We start from the raw sequence: 23,633 nt of genomic DNA, 5'->3' as shown, positions 1-23,633 counted from the left end.
GATGAGGTCATGTGCTTGTACTTTATCAAAGACCTTTGAACTGTCTGCATGATCTTACAATTCCGCTTAGTGTCCTCCTGTAGTGTTATGTGCTGGAAGTCATTGGCCTGGATCTTCCAAAAAGTGGCAATCACCGTTGGATTCCCACTCCGACTGTACCTTTGTGTGCCCCGGTGAAGCCCCGCATTTCCGAGCCCGGCTTCTCTAGAAATGCGGAGCGTACAGTCCATCGGAGAACTCTGTCATAGCAGAGTAGCATGGGGTGGTGGGTGGGGGATTGGTGGTGTGAAACTGGACACACCCACTCTTTACACCACTAGCTGCCATAAGGTAAGTTTAAATGTCCAGTGTGAATGCGGGTGAACTGGTGAATTTGATAAATGCTTGTGAGTGGGTAGGGTGGAAGGCTGGGTAGGTGGGTGAGGTAAGTGGGTAGGGTGGCAGGTTGATACGGTGGTAGGTGCAGAGGGTGGTAAGTGCGTGAGGTGGTAGGTGGGGAGGTTGGTAGGTGGCTGGGTGGATTGGCAGGTGGGTAGGTGAGTGAAGTGTGTTGGGGGTCGTCAGGTCGTGTCGGGAGGGGTAGTCAGGTCAGGGATAGTCAGGTTGGGTGAAGGGGTAGTCGGATGGTGGGGGGTAGTCAGGTCTGTTTGGGGGTGGTAGACAGGTGGTCAGGGATAGTGTGATCAGAAGGGATAGTTGCATCATGTTGGGGAGGTAGTCGGGGGTTAGCGTGGTCGGGAGGGGTAGTTGAGCCAGGTTAGGGGGTTGGTCAGGAGTGATAAAAAGGTCACGTCAGGTCGGGGTCCTTCGGAAGGGTCAGGGGGTAGTCAGAAGGGTTGAAGAGGGAGGCGGGGAAGGGGATCAGTGTGAGTGATTGGGGCACCAGTTCTGTAGTTACCCAGAAGTTAGACTAGGATTTTTCTATCTAACATTTCCTGGTTAACTATCCAGGTAAGTACGTCAGGACTGTCCAAAAACTCCAACTCTAGCTCAGAGTTGGAGGCTTTTACGGAGGGCCCAGGAGCAGGGGAATTGCCCGTCGGAAGTTCAAACTCCTGGGCAATTCCCTTGGAGGTCAGCATGTTGGGGCTTCCACTGAGTCCTGACACGTATCTTGGGTCGATGATCTGGAGACCGGATGATCTGAGCCATTACTTGATGCTAGGAGAACTCATCAGACACACAGTAAAACACAGATGATATATGATAGATATAAGAAGCCTGTTTAAATAAAAAACCCATTGACGTTTTATTTAATTAGTAGGTGAACCAAGGCCATTATCTGTCCACTGCTGCCATCGCTTAGCACAGGATGTATTTATTGGTTTGCTGAGAGAAGCAGTGGCTCATGTGCAGGAGGTTGGATCCCTCACTTGGTATGTACAGTTTATGCTTTGTCTGCTTATTCACCATACTCAGACATTTCATAATTATGTGAAAAGTTATAACATTTACTTCCAAATCAGTACAGTGTGTAATGTTTTAGCTCCTTGATCTAAAATCAAAATAATAATCCTACCTACATGATGGCATTGTGGAGTTCTTGTGCTATGAGTGTGGAATTTTCATTTTTCCCCTCTGCTGATACCCATCAAACCTAAATAAGGATGCAAGTTCAAAATATATAAGACAGCAAATGTTTTGAAATTTTAAATAGTTAAGAATGATTTTAAGTTGCACCTTATTGACTTTGCATTTTTTCCAACAAAATATTCTCATTCAGTAAATATAATTTCATTTGAGTGAGGATTATTCACTATTGACATGTCGTTTCGTATGCTATTAACAACTTTAAAAATTGGTTCTCGTTCAAATTGAGTTTTACCTAATTTTGTAGATTTTATTTATAATTTGATAACAGCTTGGCATGTTCAATGTCCTTTTTATGGCAACTGTCCTTTTAAGATGTTTATTTATCAATTCTCTCAGTTCTCCTAGTCCTAACACTCGTGTGTGGCTCTCAAGACCAAATCAACCAATAGCTGAACTCCAGAAGCATAGGCATTCTGAGCACGTGCATGGAATGGATAGGGCTGCCCCAAGTCCTACTCCCACAGTTCTTAGCAGTGGCTTCAGTTCTGGAGAAAGTGAAGTGGACGAATTTAAATCCTTAGAAATGCCAGAAGTTCTTGAGGTAAATTGTTATATTGCGGTTTTGACTGTCTCAAACTTCTCATTTCTTTCCTTTGAAGATATGAAGCAAAATAGAGAAACAACAATGACTTGCACTTACATAATGTCTTAATCACAGTCAAACATCCCAACATGCTTGCTAACCAAAAAATGTTTACACTAAGAGAGTATTATGACAAGAGGTAGCTTTTCAGGAATGTCTAAAAGGAAGGGAGACATGCAGGTTTCATAGGAAGTCACATGCCCTTCACCAAACGACTCCATTTTACATTGAATTAAAAGAGACAGTTTGAAACATAACCAACTTATAAAGTCCAGTGGTCAAAACACAAGTTGGGAGATGAGCTCAAGTATATGGAGGATACAAGATGGGAACTGAGTCTAGAGGAAACAACAGACATGGATGAAGATTGAGGCAGGGATGGATATGGGCGATATTACAGAGGGGGAAGTAGACAAGTTTGATGATGAGGTGAATGAGAAGTTGAAGGCTCACCTTGGAGCCAAATATGATGCCATGGTTGCAAATAGCCTGTTTCAGCCCTGCCACCAACTGAGGCCCTTAATTGGGAAATTAAAGCTACAAAAAGTGAAAACTTGTTGGTAATTTCTTCTTTGGTGGTCATTTGATAAATTTGGTTATTTTGATTTACAGTTTCCCCACAGGGATCGTAAGACATTTTATTTTTATTATTATAGAAGCTTTTTTCTTTTTAATATAGCAGATCATAGTGTGTGTCCAGTTGATGCAATGCATCAAGTGTGTTAGCGTAGTGGGTGGTGCGTAGTGATCAGTCTGCTTGTTATCTCTTGCTTTCAGCTCCCACCGTTGGCTAGCAGTATAAATACTGTGAAAAGAGAGTCCAGTGCGTAAGCCTTTCCCGCCAGTATATATCCCCTTCATCTGCATGACCAGCGTAGTGCCTCCCTGTGGTGACATGCATAAACTGGGTACCTGGAGGACCCAGCTAAACTACAGGGGTCTCGGAGGAGGCCTGGTCCCCAGACACATGGCGTACAGGCCCACTAGTGTGTAGTTATGCCCTGGCACCCACAAACCAAAGCCCCAGCTATGGGTAAATAGCCCCACTGCCTTGTGGGTGTCTCGAGAGAAAAGAAGGCTAAGGGAGTAAACTGTGACAGAAAATTCGGAGTGGAGGAATGTAGGTGGTAACCTGTCACTTATCAGGCAGCTTTCTGGCAACTCCTGCAGCAGAGCTGGTACCAAACAGTACTGGTTTCAATCTTTCCTTTGGACAATATTAGCAATGCCAAGATGGGGGCCCTGATGCTTGGGCAATTCCAGCTCTCTATACTAGTTGCCCAGGCCTGTGCCCTGGAGAGGACGCTCCATCTTCGTGTTTCACATTGGCACAACACAGGAAGAAACACTTACCGATTGTAAGCTCTTGCTCGATTGGCATAGAGCACAAGCACCAGGAGTTACTTCCGATGGTGAAAGATATCATCGCATCTTTTTGGATAGTTACCACCCACCTCAAGCTAGGCAGCCCCCAGTCAGTTAGGTGCTGTCCCGCCACGGCCTGCTTGCTTCAATGGGTGCTTGGAGCTCAGAGAGTCATCTCTCGATAGGTGGGTTGCTAATCTATGCACCAGGCAAGACAAACTCAACAAGGAAGACACCAGTCTTTTGCATCGCAAGTTGGAATGTAAGGTCTATGCATCCTGGCCTTACCCACAACCTCCTGCAGGTCGATGACACACACAAGACAGCTGTGATCGACAAAGAACTCACAAGTTTCTGTGTGGACATTGCTGTGCTTCAAGAAACTAGGTTCATTGGAAGTGGAACCCTTAAAGAGAACACTATGGGTGGAATTTTCCACTCCCGTTGGCGGTGGCGTGTTTGGCAGTGTGAGTGGATAATATGGCGAGAAGGCCAACAATTGGTTCTATACCGTCATGACACCTGTTTGCAATCGTTCGCTCCACCCATCAATGGCGGGCTGCATTCCCCGCCACCACATGTCAGGAACCTAATTCCAATACTTTAGCATCTCATTATAAGCCCTGCTCGCCAAAATCATCCCCCCACACTGGATCAGCAGGACACATCACGCCAACATGTTTCACACCTGTACATAAGCAGCGTACACCTGGCGAGCTGCAGTTCACTCGGGACTTCGAGGTTCATTTACCTACCTTGCTTCAGGCAGCACTTGGTCATCAACGCCAGGCTTCACAAACAGCACCACATCACTTTTAGGGGGCTCTGGGACAGGTCTGTACCAACCCGGCCAGCCATAACATGGGGATGGTTTTTCAACAGTTGCAGGGCTAGGGCTTGTTTGGGGTAGGGAGAGAATTGGCCTCAGGAAAGGGAAGAGGCTGCAGGGCGAGGGCAGTACTGGGGAAGAGGGATATCCCAGGGTGTGTGTAAGGACACATGTTGATCTGTGCAAGTAGCCTCAAGATTGTGAGGGGTGAGGAGGCAGTCTCCAGAGGAGATGAAGCCTGATGGAAATGTGAGGGTGTGTGAAAGAGAGTGAGTGGTGATGCCCCTTGTGCTGGCAGTAAGTGAGATGCCAGTGAATGTGTGTTGGCCTTGTGAGTGTGTGAGTTTAGAGTGATGAGATGGTTGTCTTACCCTGGCAGCACGAATGAGATCATTCATCCTCTTTCCGCACTGAATGGCCAACCTCTTCTGTGCAGCATTGGCACGGACCACCACTGCCACTGCCTCCCAAGCCAGAGTGGTGAGTTTGCTGGACCTCCTGCAGCCAGAGGGAGTGGAGGACATCATGGCGGGCCTCCAAAAAGCATTCCAGGGAGGGTTTCTTGGCTTTCAGGGGCTATGTCTTCACTGGAGCAGTCCTGGGCCGCAAACATTGAGAACAGTGTGTGCGGGGACTGCAGTTTAGATATGGAACCCAGAGTGAGGTAATGGCGCGCCAGGAGATTCTGAGGCTGCCCGCCAGGGAGACTGTGTTTCCTGTGGCTGCAGAATTAATGAGGCGGGAAGCCGATGATATGGCCCGAAAACCTGCCATTGGTGGGTAAAACTTTGTTTTTCATGTTCACTACCATACTTAGTGGAAATCTGGGATGATTCTGCCCTATATGTTTTCCTGGGTTTCACAGTAAAAAACACTCTACTCACAATGATTGAACCCCCCCCACAGGAGGCTCAGAGAGAATTCTTACACTTTGTTTGTCAACAAGCGTGGGCTCGGTTAACCTCATGTTCATTTATTCCCCGACACTCCCCTCCACCCCAAATTTCAAGGATCAATTCGATGGTGCACCTGCCCTGCCATCAGTAGAATTCCCAGCACCGAGGGACTGTATCTTCTGCGGGACTTCAATGCAAGGATGGGTACCAACTACATAGCTTTGCCAACGTGCATTAAGCACCAGGGAGTCTGCAAGATGAATGCAAATGGAGACAGGTTGCTGGAGCTATGCTGTTACCATAGACTCTGTGAGACGAACAGCTACTTCCAAAATAACATGTGCCACAATGTGTCCTGGAGACATCCGAGATCACACTACTGGCACCAACTGGATCACATCACCACCAGACACACCCCCATCAACAGTGCCCTCATCACTCGTAGCTATCACAGTACTGACTGTGACACCAACCACTCCCTGGTGTGTAGTAAGATCAGGCTTCAGCCATGGAAACCACTATGCCACTCCAACACTTGGATCAACACTTGCCGTACCACTCACCCAGAAAGGCTCCAGGAGCTCCCCAACATCCTCGATCAGGCTCTTTTGGAAAACAAAGCCCAAGGCCCGAGTTGAAGTCAAAGTGGGATCATCTACGCAACACCATCTATAACTCTGCACTCACTGCCTACGGGAAAAGAGATCAGAGGAATGCTGACTGGTTTGAAGCTTATTGGACTGAAATGGAGTCAGTTATTCCAACAAAGAGGAGAGCCCTCATGAACTACAAGCAAGTCCCCAGTGAACAAAATCTAGATGCTCTCAGAGCTGCCAGAATTAAGTCTCAGCAGACTGCTCGGCACGGCGCCAATCAATACAACTGAAACTCTGCAACAGCACACAGTCTGCCGCTGAATCCGGGGATGCTCGAGGGATTTATGAAACAATCAAGAAAGCAACCGGCCCAGCAGCAACCAAATCAGGCCCCTGGAAGACAAAGCCAGGGATGATCTCACTGAACCTAGTAAGCATGGAAACGTGGGTGCAGCACTATTTCAAATTCTATATGCAACAGAGAACCATAGAACCTTAGAAAAGTTGCAGCACAGAAGGAGGCCATTCAGCCCATCTTGTCCATGCCAGCCCGAGGACATCCAGGTGCCCTTTCTAATCCCATCTTCCTGCACCCGGCCCATAGCCCTGCAGCTTACAGCACTTAAGGTGCAGATCCAGGTACTTTTTAAAAGAATTTAGAGTTTCTGCCTCTACCACCAACTTGGGCAGCGAATTCCAGGCACCCACTACCCTCTGCGTAAAAAAGTTCTTCCTCATGTCCCCCCTACACCTTCTGCCACTTATCTTGAATCTATGTCCCCTGGTTCTAGAATTCTCCGCCAAGGGAAACAATTTTATCCTGTCCACTCTATCTATTCCCCTCATAATTTTGTACATCTCAATCAAGTCACCTCTCAGCCTTCTTGTTCTAAGGAAAACAACCCCAACCTATCCAATCTCTCCTCGTAGCTACACTTTTCTCACCCTGGCAACATTCTTGTAAACCTTCTCTGCACTCTCTCCAGAGCTATTACGTCCTTCCTGTAACATTGTCACTGAAGAAGCATTCAGCAAAATTCCAGACTTTCCTGTCATAGGGGAGCTGTGAGCTCACCACAGTACACCAGAGCTCAACAAGACCATTCACCATCCTGCTAGTGGTAAAGTCCAGGAAACAATGGCATTCCACCTGAAATCATCAATAGTGAAAAACCAGCACTGCTGCAGCATCTCCACGATCTTCTGTGTCTCTGCTGGAAGGAAAGATTTGTGCCTGAAGACATGCATGATGTGAAAACAGTCACCTTGTACAAAAACAAAGGGGATCGCGGTAACTGCTGCAATAACTGAGGCATCTCCTTGTTAAGTATCGTAGGGAAGGACTTTGTTGCATTGCTCTGACTGAATTGCAGATCCTGGCATCAGGCATCAGTCCAGAATCTCAGTGCAGCTTCAGAGCTGGCAGATCGACAGTGATCGTGATTTTCTCACTTCAGCAGTTACAGGAGAATTGCCCCAAATAGTACAGTCCACTCTACAATCGCTTTCATAGACCTAACCAAGGCCTTCGACCCTGTCAGCAGAGATGGGCTCTTTAAACTGCTGTGGAAAATAGGCTGTCTACCTGGACTCCTGAGCATCACTTCTTCTATCCACGAGAACACACAGTTTTGTTAGTTACAATGGAACAGCATCAGAAGCTTTCAAGATTAGCAGCAGGGTAAAACAGGGCTGCTCCCTGGGGACAACTCTCTTTGGCATATTTTTCTCCATGTTGCTATTGTACATTTCGGCCACTCAAATGAGGGTGCCCACCTGCATGCCAGAGCCTACAGAAAGCTTTCAACTTGGCAAGGCTGCACGCCAAGGACAAAGTGCGTAATGCCCAGTTCATGAGTTGCTATTTGCTGATGACGCTGCGCTGGCATCCCATATGGAAGGTCACTTGCAACAGCTGGTAAATTAGTTCTCCTGGGCCTGCCAGGAGTTTGGATTGACAATCGGTGTCAGGAAGACCAAAGTTATGGGCCAGGATGTAGAGACTCCACCTTCCATCAACATTGACAACCTCACTCTGGAGATCATCAACAGCTTCACATACCTTAGATCAACAATTACCAGCAACCTGCCGCTTGAAGCTGAAATCAGCACCAGGACCACCAAGGCTGCAGTTGTCATGCCAAAGTTGAGAAGTTGAGTGTGGACCAACAGCAAACCAACCCGAACATACGAAGCTCCGCGTGTACCAGGCTTACATTCTCAACACCTTCTCTTCCAGTAATGAGGCATAGACAACTTATGCAAGCTAAGAAAAGCAGCTGAACAGCTTCTACCTCCATTGTCTCAGACAAATATTGGGCATGTCCAGGCAAGACAAAGTGCCGAAGATTCAAGCACACCAGCGTGCTGGGATGTCCAGCACGTTTGCCCTTTTGAGTCAGCAGCAACTCCATTGATTGGGTCATGTGAGTCAAATGGATGATGGCCGCATTCCCAAAGACATGCTCTAAGGCGAGCTTACTATCAGCACAGGACCAACAGCTCACCCACATCTATGATACAAGCGAGGCTTCAAGTTGATTGGGATCGGAGTTGATGCGTGGGAAGTCCTCGCTGCTGACCAGAGTGCCTGGATACAGGTAGCAAGGAAGGGTGTGGAAAAGGCAGAGGACAAAAGAAATGGCCAGATGGTGAATAAGAGAGCCCACCAAAGGAAAACACGCAAGTCAACATTGAGCCAACGCTACATCTGCGCCAGCTGTGGAAGGGATGGATGTCATAAATAATGGCATAAGTAGTATTTAAATATATAGAAAATACAAAGCAAATAGTGCAGTGAGGAGCAATGAAAAAAAAATTGGTTCTCTTGTCTTTTGCACGGTGGTGGGCTGTTTAACTATTTCAGTGGGTCTAAATCAGGCACAAATGATCAAGAAAATTCATATATAGTAAAATTGGTGTTAATCAATTAGGCATGAATTTTCTGAAAAATGGATGGCTTGAATTCACTTCTACACTTTAGTTACACGGATACTCTCCAGGAAATCTGTGCCAGCGTTTCATTTTGATGGTTACTGTTAGTAGTTGGGCGGATTTCTTATCTGGTTCCCCAATGGAGAAGAAAAAAATTAGGCTCAATCTGGTAATATTTAGGTGTTCGTATTACAATAAATTACTCATTCAGATTGCTTAGTAGTAAAGAAAGCCGTGAAAAATCAATTGGATTTTTATTAACATGCAGTAGAGAAGATTAGAAAGATAGGTTTAATACAATCAAGCACGGGGAGGCAGTGACATAGTGATACTGTCCCTGGACTAGAATTGCAGAGACCCAGGGTAATGCTCTGGGACCTGGGTTCAAATCCCATCACAGCAGTTGGTGAAATTTGAATTCAATTAAAAAAAAAAAATTTGGAATTGAAAGCCTAATAATGATCACAAAACTATTGCTGATCGTCATAAAAACCCATCTGGTTCACTAATGTCCTTTAGGGAAGGAAATCTGCCTGGTCTGGCCTACATGTGACTCCAGACCACACAGCAATGTGGTTGACTCTTCAATGCCCTCTCAATAGGGGCAATTAGGGATGGACAATAAATGCTGGCACTTCCCATGAATGAATAAAAAAGAAACAGATCTACTCTGTTAGTACTAAGACTTTGCTTTAATTAGTGGAATTAATTAATTGTGGAATTAATTAGTTGCGGAAGACCTGGTCAAAGTGAGGAAAGGTCTTGGACATTCTCTCTATATAATGTGCAAACATAATTATATTTGTTAACAGGACAAGTCTGATCTCTGGATGCCTGACACCATTCCTGTTGATGATGATTTACTGGTGAACATTCTAGTTACTTCTAATAACAAACAACAATCTTTACTTCACTCTGGCACTCTGGATAAGCAGATCTCTTCGGACAGCTCAGGCCTGGCGCTAGATAGTGATTGTTGCAATTTAAATGACTCAACATCTGAAGCTGGACCATGTACTGACCCAGATGAATTAACGGAAAGCTTTAGTGAACTGTTTTTAAGAGAATCGCTTTCATGTGATATCGAAGAATCTCTTCTCGATGAGAACTCACATCTATTACATAATGACCTAGAATGGACTGATGCTCTCTATCTGGAACATGATTTTATTTGTGAACCTACAGAGGAACAGCAGGGAGCTCCAGATCAACCAAAAACGAGCAGCTTTACTCAGGAATACATTTCCAATCAGAACTGCTTCGATAATCAAACCACATATTGTAGGCTGAAAGGTAATTTTCATATTTTAACTTTTTTTTTTGCTAAGGATGGATTTCCCTGTTCGGAAGTAAGTTTTAATGTAAAAGCAAAATATTGCCAATGTCAGAAATCTGAAATGAAAACAGAACATGCTGGTAATACTCAGTGGGTCTGGCAGCAGCTGTGGAGAGAGTTTTCATTAACAATCATCTTTTGTCAGAATTGGAACAAGCTAGAGATGTAGCAAGTTTTAATTAAGTAAACTTTAAGTGAGCACAGAGACAGGAGCGATTGAATGACAAAAGAGAAGCTGGTTCAAGGCAAAAGAAGATGGTAATCAAACAAGTAATGAAACAATAGATGTGTCTAAAGGAGCTGTAAACAGAAAAAGTGGAATCATCACTAACAACTGCCATCTGAAAAAATCGGGGCAGAGGTTACAATGTGTAACTATTTTTCTCAACATTGAGTCTGGAATACTGTAAAGTGCCTAATGGAAAGATTAGGTGTGGCTCCTTGAACTTTCATTGAGCTTAATTGGAAGGAATAGTGTAGGGGGCCAAAGTAGGGGGCCGATGTTAAGTGAGGGTAGGGCAGATATTTAAATCAGAAGCATTCAGAAGTTTGTGGTTATGCCTGCAGACCGAACAGAACTGTTCTTTTCCTCACTTCCCCTTTTCCCTGCCTCGACTGTTACACCTTCAATTTTTTTCAGTTCTGCCAGACTGGTTGAGTATTTCCAACGTTTTCTGTTTTTATGGATGAAGTAAATTTTCTCCCCTTCCTGTATTCTGACATCCCTGAATTGCTTAGCATCCAGGAATGAGAGGTTAGGCAATTGAAAACCCTACTCTGAATCCTCTTTCAATGCTAATGTCAAAAATATACTTTAGTCACAAAATATCTGATAGAACATTACAAAACATTTCAAATTGGCCATCACAGAAAGTGCAATAATATTCAAATTTTCTACGTAGATCATGTTGCATCCTGAAGTGCTTCAATATAATCAACTGTCCACTGGGAAGGATGACAGTCACCTGGAAACCACTTGTCAATTTTCCTTCCCCCACTCTTTGCCTCCACTCAACATCTCCCTGTCACAATTGTGCTTTGGGAATTTGCAGTGGTAGAGGATTGCAAGGATAAAGATTACCTTTTAACTCATCACTTTATTTTCTGATGTTTGCACAAACAAAAGAATTCAGAGGGAAAATTGAAATTCTGTAAAACAAATTTGATCTAAAGAATTAATAGAGGTATTTAAAACAGAACTTAGCTTCACTGCACTGTGCATGTCAAACTGAGGTTTAGGTTAATTTAGGATAGAAGTATCACAATCCACTTTTCTACAGGTTTGGTAACATTGTTACGAACAGCACAGTCTGCATATACATGATTCTAGTCTTAAACTGGCATAATTGCAGAAGATTGTGACCACAAAATTCGATTAAGTGTGAAAATCATCATGAGGATTGCAATCCGCAATTAATCCATGCCTGTTGTTTCCAATGCTTAATTGACAGCTCTGGATCTCTTATTGATGCTGTCAATTGCACCATGTTTATTTACACAAGATAAAGAGGTTTCAAGTGCTTGCAGTTTCTGCTATTGATGCCCTAAAGGGTCTGAATGATTGACACTTAATGGGCTATAGTTAAAAGGGGTTTTTATTAAGAAAGTGGTAAGTTATCAATGAATGTTTTTAAAGCTTTTTTTTTTTACACATCCTACTGTCACTATAGTGTTTATTGATTAAATAGTGTATAGCGGGCATGGAAGTGCCATAGCTTTGCAGGGAGGACCTTAGGAAATACAGGGGATGGTTGGGGGCCTTACCTTGGCAGGGGATGCATGTGGGACCATAGCAGGTGGATGATGGCATACCTTGGCATAGGGACATGCAGAGCCATGGAGTGTTTGGGGGAAATAGCTTGGCATGGAGACATGAGGAGGACCTTTTAAACTTACCTTTCAAAAAGTTCCCTCATGCAGACTATGGTTCAAGATACCTCTGAGGTGCTGTGAATGACGACTCTTTGAAAAGCTGGACCAACTCCATGAAAATTGTGGAGATCTTGGACACGCCTATCCCTCCAATGGAGCCAGTTAGTTGGGAGTGCCTGGTGCAGTTTCCCGACCTGAACCAGTCCGTACCCTTAAAAGGCACTCCCAAAAATCAGAAGCCCTGGGAATGGGATTGGGAATCCCAGAATTGGGACCCACCCACCATTTTTAAAGGTCTCCTCTGTCATCCTGACTCGGCAAAAATCTAGCCTTTAATGCAGAGAAGTGTGAAGCAATATATTTTGGTAAGAAGAATGAGAAGAGGTAATATAAATAATTGGTATAAATCTGAAGTGGGTGGGGAGCAGGGGTGGTGAGTGGTGTGCAAGAATAGTGAGACCCTGAGCCCTGAGGCATATGTGCACAAATTGTTGAAGGTGACTGGCAGAATAGGAAAGCAGTTAAAAAAAAACATACAAAACCTTTATAAATAGAGGCATAGAATACAAAAGCAAGGGAGTTATGATGAATCTGGTTCGGCCTTAACTGTTATATTATGTTCAATTCTGGGCACTGCGCTTTAGGAAGGATGTGAAGGCTTTAGATGCAGAAAAGATACATAAGGATGATTTCCAGGGTAACGAACTTCAGTTATGTAGATAAATTGGAGAAACTGGGCTGTTCTCTTTGGACAAGAAAAGGTTGAGAGGAGATTTGTTAGAGGTGTTCAAAATCATGAGAGATCTAGGCAAAGGAGATAGGGGGAAGCTGGCGGAAGGGTGAATGGCAAAAGAACCAAAGGCAACATGTGGAAAACCTTTTCACGCAGTGAGAATTTAGATCTGGAATGCACTGCCTGAGAGTGTGGAGGAGGCAGATTCAATCATGGTTTTCAAAAGGGAATTAGATAAGCACCTGAAGGGCAAATATTTGTAGGGCTAAGGGGAAAGGGCAGGGGAGTGGAGCCAGCTGACTTGCTCTTAGAGAGCAGGCACAGGCACAATTGGCTGAATGGCCTTCTTCTGTGCGGTAACCATTCTTTGATTCAGTTTTATTGATTCCATGATCCATTCAGGGTGTCCTTAATGTAAATTAAGATTAAATTGCAGATGAGAGGGATAGGCAAGGGAGATTAATTTTCCATCAGATTTGTTTGCCACCTTTATGATTACTTTCAGTAAAACTAATTAAATACTGATGAAAAGTAAATACATTTTTATTGAAAATTAAATTTCTTTAGCATTTGTACTTGTTTTGGGATGTGCATGTATTTTTCCAAATACAATTGTTCCTGCTGTAGATTAATTCATAACAGCAGCACAAAATTATAATTTTTCATTTTAACCTTTTATATTGAACCTGTATTTCTGTTGAATTATGAAACAGTTTAGTTCTTGAAGATTGAAGTAATAAATCAACTGGTCAGTGCCCCCAAAAAAACTTTATTTTTATATTAAAAAAATCTATAATCCTCATGTTGAAAACCCTGTCATTAAACAGCTGAGGAAATATTACTTTTAGAGGAATTCAGTGTCACAATGTTGAAATGTACCGAAGACACCAAATCAATGTTGAAATTTAGCAAAGATACCTGATTGGAAGGGTTTGGGACATGGATAGGTTAGCAGGATGACAAATCTAGTCTGACATAGGAAAATGTGGATAGTAAATTTGTAAGTATAAACAGGAAAAAGGAAATGCATCTGCAAATGGAATAGAGAAGCAGAAGGAACCTCGTGCGCAAATACTAAAGGTAGCAACCTTTAAGTTGCTAAATCTGTAGAAATGCAAACTGATTTAGTTAATTTTGTATCTGTGGCATAGAACTAGAAAAAAAGATGTAATGGGAAATTGTTGAAGTCTTTAGTTAGGTTACTCTTGGACTATTGAGACAGTTTTAGACACTGCACTATTGGGACGATATTAAAACAATTTATTGTGTATGGTTTAGATGCACTGGACTGTTACTTGGGATGAAGCTATGAAGTGACCTGATAGAAGGTTTTATCATTATGGAAGGTTATATTAAGGTACAGTGATGGGTTGTTTCCACTGGCCACCCAGATGGTAATTAATGGTGGGGTACAGGTTTTTAAGATCATCACAAAAACAATGAAATGATAGGTTAGAAAATAATCTTTATGCAGGGTTTAGTTAGAAGGTGGAATTCTCTTCCACAAGTCATTCTTGAAGTAGACACCATAAAATGTTTTCAAAGGGAATTAGATATTTGCTTGAAATTAAAAAGTAGTAAAATGTAGCAACACTGAGGAGGAAAGTGGGATTGAACTGTTAAAGATGAGGGTACCAGCACTGCAGGATCTATACAATTAATATAGTCAACCGCTGTATTGAAATATTGCTGTTCTGGTATCTATAAAATTAATACTATGGTGTCAGTATACAACATCAGTGGTAGGGAAAATATTGGAAAACATTCTGAGGGACAGGATTAATCTCCACTTGGAGAGGCAGGGATTAATCAAGGATAGTGAGCATGACTTTGTCAAGGGGAGATCATATCTAACAAATTTTGATTGAATTTTTTGAGGAGGTGACTAGTTGTGTAGATGAGGCTAGTGCAGTTGATGCAGTCTAAATGGACTTCAGTAAGGCTTTTGACAAGGTCCCGAATGGGAGAATGATCAAGAAGGTAAGAGCCCATGGGATCTAGGGCAATTTGGCAAATTGGATCCAAAATTGACTTAGTGGCAAGAGGCAGTGGGTGATGGTCAAAGGTTGTTTTGCGATTGGAAGCCTGTGACGAGCAGCGTACCGCAGGGATTGGTGCAGGGGCCCTTGCTGTTTATAGTGTGCATTAATGATTTAGATGTCAATATAGGGAGGTATGATCAGTAAGTTTGCAGATGACACAAAATTGGTGGTGTCGTAAATAGTGAGGAGGGAAGCCTTAGATTACAGGACAATATAGATGGGCTGATAAGATGGACAGAGCAGTGGCAAATGGAATTTAATCCATAGATTCCTGAAGGCACAGGTAGATAAGGTGGTTAAGAAGGCATATGGGATACTTGCCTTTATTAGCCGAGGCATAGAATATAAGATCAGGGAGGTTATATTGGAGCTGTATAAAATGCTAGTTAGGCCTTACCTGGAGTACTGTGTGCAGTTCTGGTCGCCACACTATAGGAAGGATGTGATTGCACTGGAGAGGGTGCACAGGAGATTCACCAGGATGTTGCCTGGGCTGGAGTGTTTCAGCTATGAAGAGAGACTGGATAGACTTGTTTTCTTTAGAGCAGAGAAGGCTGAGGGGGGACCTGATAGAGGTATACAAAATTATGAGGGGCATAGGGTAGATACGAAGAAACTTTCCCCCTTAGCGGAGGTGTCAATAACCAGGAGGCATAGATTTAAGGTAAGGGGCAGGAGGTTGAGGGGATTTGAGGAAAAATGTTTTCACCCAGAGGGTGGTTGGAATCTGGAGCACACTGCCTGAGTGGGTGGCAGTGGCAGGAACCCTCACAACATTTAAGGAGTATTTAGGTGAACACTTGAAACGCCATAGCATACAGGGCTATGGGCCAAATGCTGGAAAATGGGATTAGAATAGATAGATGCTTGATCGTCGGCACAGATACAATGGGCTGAAGGGCCTGTTCCTGTTCTGTATAACTCTATGACTCTATAACACCAAGCTTTAAAACTTTATTTATTCTGCAGTCAGAGAAATGAAAAGTTTATTTTCAAAGTCCCATCTGGATCCCCTTCAATTTTTCCTTGTTCTGATTTCACATCTCCAACACCAGGTCCTTAGCCAATAGCTGATGTCTCTTCTTACTCCAGCTTTTTCTGTCTTCTCAGACCCTTGCTTTTCTTGTTACTCCCAGCCAGTGTGCCTCGATACTTATTTCATTCCATCGTTGGAACTTCAATGCTTGCTTGTCCTTGGGGTCTCGAGCATCACAGAAATTGCTGAAGGCTATTGGCCCTGATAACATCCCGCAGCTAAATACTGAAGACTTGTGATTGAGAACTAGCCATGGCCCTAGCCAAACTGTTTCAGTACAGCTACAACACTGGCACCTACCCAACAATGTGAAAAATTGAAACAAAAACAAAAACTGCTGGAAAAACTCAGCAGGTCTGACAGCATCTGTGGAGAGAAAGAGTTAATGTTTCGAGTCCAGATCTGAACTCGAAACGTTAACTCTTTCTCTCCACAGATGCTGTCAGACCTGCTGAGTTTTTCCAGCAGTTTTTGTTTTTGTTTCAGATTTCCGGCATCCGCAGTATTCTACTTTTACTATACTGTGAAAAATTGCCCTGGTATGTCCTGTCTACAAAAAGCAGGAAAAATCCAACCCAGCCAATTACTGCCCCATCATTCTACTCTCTATCATCAGCAAAGTGATGGAAGGGGTTGTCAACAGTGCTGTCAAGTGTCACTTATTCAGCAACATACTGCTCACAGATGCTCAGTTTGTGTTCCGCCAAGGCCACTTAGCTCCAGACCTTATTACAACCTTGGACCAATCATAGACAAAAGAGCTGAACTCGAGGGGAGGTGACATCAAGGCAGCATTTGACTGAGTGTGGCAGCAAGTAGCCTTAGCAAAATTGAAGTCAATGGGAATCAAGGGGAAAACTCTATACTAGCTAGAATCATACCTTGCATAAAAGAAGATGATTGTGATTGTTGGAGGCCAATCATCTCAGCCTCAGGATATCACTGCAGGAGCTCCTCAGGGTAGTGTCCTAGGCCCAACCATCTTCAGATGTTCCATCAATTACCTTCCTTCCTTGCTAAGATTAAAAGTGGGGATGTTCACCAATGATTGCACAGTGTTGAGTGCCATTTGTCACTCCTCAGTTACTGAAGCATGCCATGTCTGCATGCAACAGTATCTGTACAATATTCAGGCTTGGCTGATAAATATCAAGTAATATTTGTGCCACACAAATGCCTAGCAATCTTCAACAAGAGAGAACCTGACCATCCTTGACATTCAATGACATTACCTTCGCAGAATGCCCCACTTTCAACATCTGAGAGTTACTATTGACCAGATGCTTGACTGGACCAGCCATATAAATACTGTGGCTTCAAGAGCAGGTTGGAGGCTGGGAATTCTGCAATGAGTGACTGACCTCCTGACTCCCCAAAGCCTGTCCACCATCTTTAAAGCACACATTAGGAGATTGATGGAATACGCTTCACTTGCCTGGACGAGTGCAGCTCCTATAACACTCAAGAAGTTCAACACCATTCGGGACAAAGCAGCCTGCTTGATCAACACCCCATCCACCACCTTCAACATTTCCTCCAACACCAATACACATGGCAGCACTGTGTACCATCTACCATGCACTGCAACTCGCCATACTTCCTTTGACAGCATCTGCCAAAGACCTTTACCACTTAGGAGTAAAAGGGCAGCAGGGAACGCCACCACCTGCAAATTTCCCACCAAATCACACAAAATCTTGCCGTCTCCGATCTAAGTCAGAGCATCCGATGGTTCCTGGTGCAGAGCAATTTCCCATCAGAAGTTTGAATTTCCCAGGCAATTCCCACGCAATCCTTGCAGGGGGACTTCCAGGTGGCTCCACCACATCTTCTGGAGTACCTCGCAGGGAATGGAAGTTCTGGGACAATGTTTCACATACAACGATTAACAAAGAGATGTACCATGCTTGTAAAAGTTATGGTTATGTAAATATATCCATACAGCAGAGAACCAGACTAAACAAAAAAGCTGACAATTTAATGGTTTATTTTATGCCTTCTCACAGGACCGGAACTAACTTACTGGTCTCTATTTTGTCAAATAATACTGGAAAGCTCTTAAAGCACAAAAAAGCACACATTACAATTTTTAACAATTGCTAAGTGTTTAAGTTAAACATAAGTGACTTATGAAGTGATACAACCTGTCTTATTCCCTTTCCTACTTAGCTGAAACTAATGACAATATAAATAGGAGAGTCGGTGTCCATGTGGCTGAGAAAAGACAGCAAAGATTTCACAAACTTGATATTTCTGAAGAAACCTGGATGAATGCTTCGTTTACTCAGGAAAACTGCAGCTTTAGATCATTGTCCGGTTCTGCTTCACGGTCATTTCTGGAACTAGAACCTCTACAGGTAACTAAAAGGCAACCACTTTAAATAAATAAACAAATAAATAAACAAACACTTTACATGCTTTGAAAAACTCAGCAGGTCTGACAGCATCTGTGGAGAGGGATACAGTTGACGTTTCGAGTCCGTATGATGAAGGGTCATACGGACTTGAAACGTTAACTGTATCCCTCTCTGCAGATGCTGTCAGGCTGCTGAGTTTTTCCAGGTATTTTTGTTTGTATTCTAGATTTCCAGCATCTGCAGTATTTCGCTTTTACTTTACATGCTTTGTTGCCTTCTAGTAAATTCTTCTGCTATGTAGTTTTAAATTGATCTTCAAAGTGTAGAATTTCAGTCTTCTGGGGTCATCAGTTCTTTGGGAAATTTTCAGCTCACACACTGATGCTAAACACACATTCATTTTGCAATAATAAAGCTACTAGGGGGTCAGAGTAGCTTTATCATTAAATTTAGCATTAATGCACGAGAATAATTACTTTTTGAATTTTAAAAATCTGTTCAATCTCCAGCGGGATTGATGACAGGCAGTGTGGGAGTGGGAGTGGTGGGTTGGAGGGGTAGTGTGGTGTGGGATCTAAAAACCAAGCGCTGTATTTAGGTTAAGCAAGGTTAGAACGTGGGAGATAATTTGACCCCAGTGAGGAAGGTTAAGGGAATGAGGGTGGAAGGAGAATTGGAGGGTGGGGAGAGGAAGGAAGAATAAAGAGCAGGAGAATGGGGATGGGGAAAAGGTGATGAGAATGGATGAAGAGGAGTGGCTGAGAATGGGCAGAGGCACCAGAGTTCATGGAAGAGGGGTGAGAAGGAATAGATCTCAGCTAGTGAGTAACCAAGAATGGGTCAGAGAGCTAGGCCAATGAATTGGAGCACTGAAACTTTGGGCCATAGGGAGGCCCCAACCAACAGGGAGAAGGGAAGAGCTGCCAGAAGGAATGTCCTTTAACATTTTATTGCTGTTAGTCCACTGCTTGCTCACATCTAATTTTTCCTTAAATTTTATACTAAGAGAAAACAATGACTCAAACAATGGTAATATCAAAGAGATCACAAGGTAAACACTCAGAACTAAGAGAAAATGCATTGGTGAGGTCCATTAAAATGAGATTTACTTTCTTGCAAACTACCAGCCCATCTCCAAGCACCCTTCCACTTCAAAGTGCTTGAATGTGTTGTCACCTCCCAAATTTGTGCCCACCCTTTCTGTTAGGTTGAGAGGAGAAAACTTTCCTTCATGTTTGAATCCCTCCAATCAAGTTTCTGCCCTTTCTACAGTAGCCCTTATCAAAGTCACAATTGGTATTCCTTCTCATCCTTCTTGACCTGTCAGCAGTCTTTAACCTGGTTGACCACACCATCCACTTTCAATGTCTCTTCTCTGTCATCTAGCTATGGGGTATGATACCATAGTAATTATGTTACTGGATTAGTAATGATCAAGAGACATGAGCTCATATTCCATCACAGCAGCTGGGGAATTTAAATATAATTAATTAAATAAACCTGCAATAAAAAGCTAGTAACGGTGGCTATGTAACTATCAGATTGGTGTTGAAAATCCAATTGGATGAGTAATGTACTTTAGGGAAGAAAATGTGCTGTCCTTACCCGGTTTGACCTATATGTGAGTCCAGATAAACTCTCAACTGGCCCAACAAGCCACTTAGTTATACCAAGATTGGAATAAAAAGAATAAAACCAAACAAACCTCCCAGCATTGACCTAGGCACCAGATTCGAGCACAATAAAGGCACACACAGCCCACTTGTTTCTGCAATGTCCTCCTTACTAACATCTGGGGGCTTATGCCAAGATTGGGAGAGCTGCCCCACAGGTTAGTCAAGCAACAACCTGGCATAGTTATACCCACAGAATCATACCTTTCAGCCAATATCCCAGACTCTGCCATCACTATCCCTGGTTATGTCCTGTCCAACTGGCAGGACAGACCCACTAGAGGTAGCAGTGGCTTACAGTTGTAAGAGAGTTGCCCTGGGAGTTCATAACATTGATTCTGGAACCCATGAAGTCTCATAACATCAGATCACACACGAGCATGGAAACTTCTTGCTGATTACCACCTACTGCCTGACCTCAGCTGATGAATCAGTAATCCTCCATGTTGAACAAGGGCACAGAATTACTCTGGGTGGAAAATTCAATGTCCATCGCCAAGATTGACTCAGTAGCACCACGACTGACTGAGCTGGCCAAGTCCTGAAGGACATATCTACCAGACTGGGCCTGTGGCAAGTGGTGAGAGACCAATGAGAGGGAAAAACCTACTGTTGCAGATGCATCTGTCCATTCAATATTGGTAGGAGTCACCATAGTGCAGTCCTTGTGGAGATGAAGTCCCATTTTCACTGAAGACATGCTCCATAGTGTTATGTGGCACTAACACACAGCCAAATGGGAAAGACTCAGAACGGAAATAGCAGCTCAAAATTGGGCATCTATGAGGTGCTGTGAGCCATAGCAGCAGCAGAATTGTATTCCACCACAATCTGAAGCCTCATTGCCTGTCATATCCCTCAATCTACCATTACCATCAAGCCAGGGGATCAGCCCTGGTTCAATGAGGGGCTTTGGAAAGCATTCCAGCAGCAGCACCAGGTGTACCTGAAAATGAACTGTCAACCTGATGAAGCTACAGCATAGGACAGCAAGTATGTTTAACAGCAGAAGCAGCACACTACAGATAGAGCTAACCAATCCCAAAATCAATGGATTAGACCAAAAATCTACATTCCTGACACATCCAGTGGTGAATGGTGTAGGGTAATTAAACAACTGATGGGAGTAGGAGGTTCCATGAACATACTGATCCTCAGTGATGGTGCAGCCCAGCCTGTGAGCACAAAAGAATAGACTGAAATGTTTGAAACCACCTTCAACCAAAGGTGCCAAGTGGGTGATCCATCTCAGCTTTCTCCAGAGGTTCTCAGCATCACAAATACCAGTCTGCAGTCAATTAGATTCACTCCATGTGATGTTAAGAAACAGTTAAGCATGCAGGCTACAGCAAAGATTACAGACACTGAAAATATCCCTGCTACAATGCTGAAAACCTGTGCTCCAGAACTGGCTGTGCCTCCAGCCAAGCTGTCCCAGTACAGCTTCAACACTGGCCAGGGCATGTCCTATCCACAGAAAACAGGACAAATGCAATCCAACCAATTACTGCCCTATCAGCCTACTCTCAATCATTAGCAAAGTGATGGAAGTTGTCGTTTATAGTGCTCCGGCACTTGCTCACCAATAAACAGCTCACCGATGCTCCCTTTGGATTCCACCAGGCCCATAAGGCTCCAGACCTCATTCCAGCACATAGTACAAACAAAGATGAAAGAGCACAATTCCAGGCGGGCTGAGACTGCCCTTGGCATCGAGGCAGCATTTGACTGAGTATTTATTTTTCATTCATTCACATGATGTGGGCACCACAGGTTGCCCTTGAGATAACTGTGTAGCTTGCTAGGCCATTAAGCATCAACCACATTGCTGCAGGGATGGAGTCACATACAGGGCAGATCAGGTAAGGAAGGCAGATTTCCTTCCCTAAGGGACATTAGTGAACCAAGTTGATTCTTATGATAATTCTGTAGTTTCATGGTCATCATCTCTAATGCATGTTCCACTTGTATACCAATGACATCAGCTCTATATCACCACTACCTCCCTTGACTCATTCACTGCCTCTGTTTTGTCACACTGCTTGTCTAACATTCAGGGCTGGATGTGCAGAAAATTCCTTCAACCAAATATTGGGAAGATTAAAGCCATTATCTGCAGTCCCCACCATAATCTACATTCTCTTGACATTGACTCCTTTTCCTTGACAGCTGTCTGAGGCTGAACTGTTCACAACCTCGGTGCTGTATTTGATCTTGAGATGAGCTTCCGACCACACACCCACACCATCGCCAAGACTGACTACTTCCACCTTTGTAACTTTGCCTGCCCTCTGTCCCGCCTCAGCTCATCTGTTGCTCAGGCCCTCATCTGTGCCATTGTTATTTCTATCCTTGATTATTTCAAGGCTCACCTAGCCAGCCTCCCATCTTCCACCCTACTTAAACTTGAGTTCATCCAAAACTCTGCTGCCAATATCCTAGGTCCTGTTCACCTATTACCCTTCTGCTCACTGATCTACATTGGCTATTTGTCCGGCAACAGCTTGACTTTAAACTTCTGACCCTAGTTTTCAAATCCCTCCAGGACATCATCCCTCCCTTTCTCCTCCAGCCCTACAACACTCAGATCTCTGCGCTATTCCATTTGTGGCCTTTTGCACATTCTAGCCAATCCATCATTGGTGACAATCCTTTCAGCTACCTAGGCCCTAAACTTGGGAATACCCTTCCTAAACCTCCCCACCTCTTTGACTCCTTCTCTTCTTTTAAGACATCCTTAACACCTACCTCTTTTTTCAAACTTTTGGTCACCTATACTAGACTATTTTTGTGGCTTGTGTCAAATTTTTGTGTGATAACTTTATCATGGAACACCTTGGAACGTCTCACTACATTAAAGATGCTATATAAATGCAAGTTGTTATTGATTTATGGAAATGGAAAAGACAGCTGGGAGAGGAGCAACAGGGAAAAGGGAGCAAATAAATTTATTAACATTGGAGCTGAACTGTACTGAATTTCTTTTAGCAATTTTGTCTTTCGATTTGTTGTCTCTGTGCTTCATTTAGGAGGTGACATATCTCCAACCTCAATTTCAGGGGACAGATGATCTGACAAAACAGCAACAGGAAGGGATTGATCAGCCAGAGATTCTTTGCTCCTGTGAGTTCACAGAAAAGGAGCTCAGATATTTTTCAGAATATTTGGAAAGAAAAGATAAAGATGAAGATAAAAGTAGGAGTGCGAAAGCAGCAGGAGAGCAGATCCCACAACAATCAGCTCCTATTAGCATGAGGGAATGTGGTGATTCACAGGGACCTCTTCAAATGTTCCATTTGGAAAGTCCATGTCAGAAAATGAAATGGATTCCTGATAAAGGAAGTTCTGGATTTAAAGAAATGTCTTCTCCAAATAAAATGGTCATTGATCTTCAGGGCTCAGTGTTAAAGGCTTGTTTCATGGATACAGGATTGGAGCAGTCCACCTGGATACGGAAACGCACCAGTTCAATTAACACAAACCCTGCAGGTTTTAGCAGGGAAGAGCTTATAGAACTAAAACAAAACACAAAGGAAGCAGTAACCCTTCAAAGCTCAAAGATGCCAGTGAAAGTTATTTGTAGTCAACGGAAGTCCAAAGTTGAATGGAAGAAACTGATTAACAAAGGAAGGGAAGAATCTGCTGGAGTTATTGCAGCTACAGGAAGTGGAAACCCCATTTTAAAAGGTAAATCTTCACAAAATGCATTTTGTTTACATTACATAGAATTTTACAACATAGAAACAGACTATTCAGCTCAACGCCAGTATAGATGCTGCACACAGCCT

General features: G+C 43.4%; 1 long non-coding RNA gene across 1 annotated transcript; it reads left to right on the top strand.

Moving 5' to 3' along the window:
* The first annotated feature begins 1,281 nt into the window (after positions 1-1,281).
* On the top strand, positions 1,282-23,264 carry LOC144693478 (uncharacterized). The gene is made up of 3 exons (XR_013579547.1): positions 1,282-1,376; positions 17,985-18,172; positions 22,875-23,264. It is a non-coding gene; the product is annotated as an uncharacterized LOC144693478 (long non-coding RNA).
* Positions 23,265-23,633: the final 369 nt, after the last annotated feature.

Source organism: Cetorhinus maximus, chromosome 18 (assembly GCF_964194155.1).
Source record: "Cetorhinus maximus chromosome 18, sCetMax3.hap1.1, whole genome shotgun sequence".
Lineage (NCBI taxonomy): Eukaryota > Metazoa > Chordata > Chondrichthyes > Lamniformes > Cetorhinidae > Cetorhinus > Cetorhinus maximus.
This window is presented reverse-complemented; position numbering and strand designations above follow the sequence as displayed.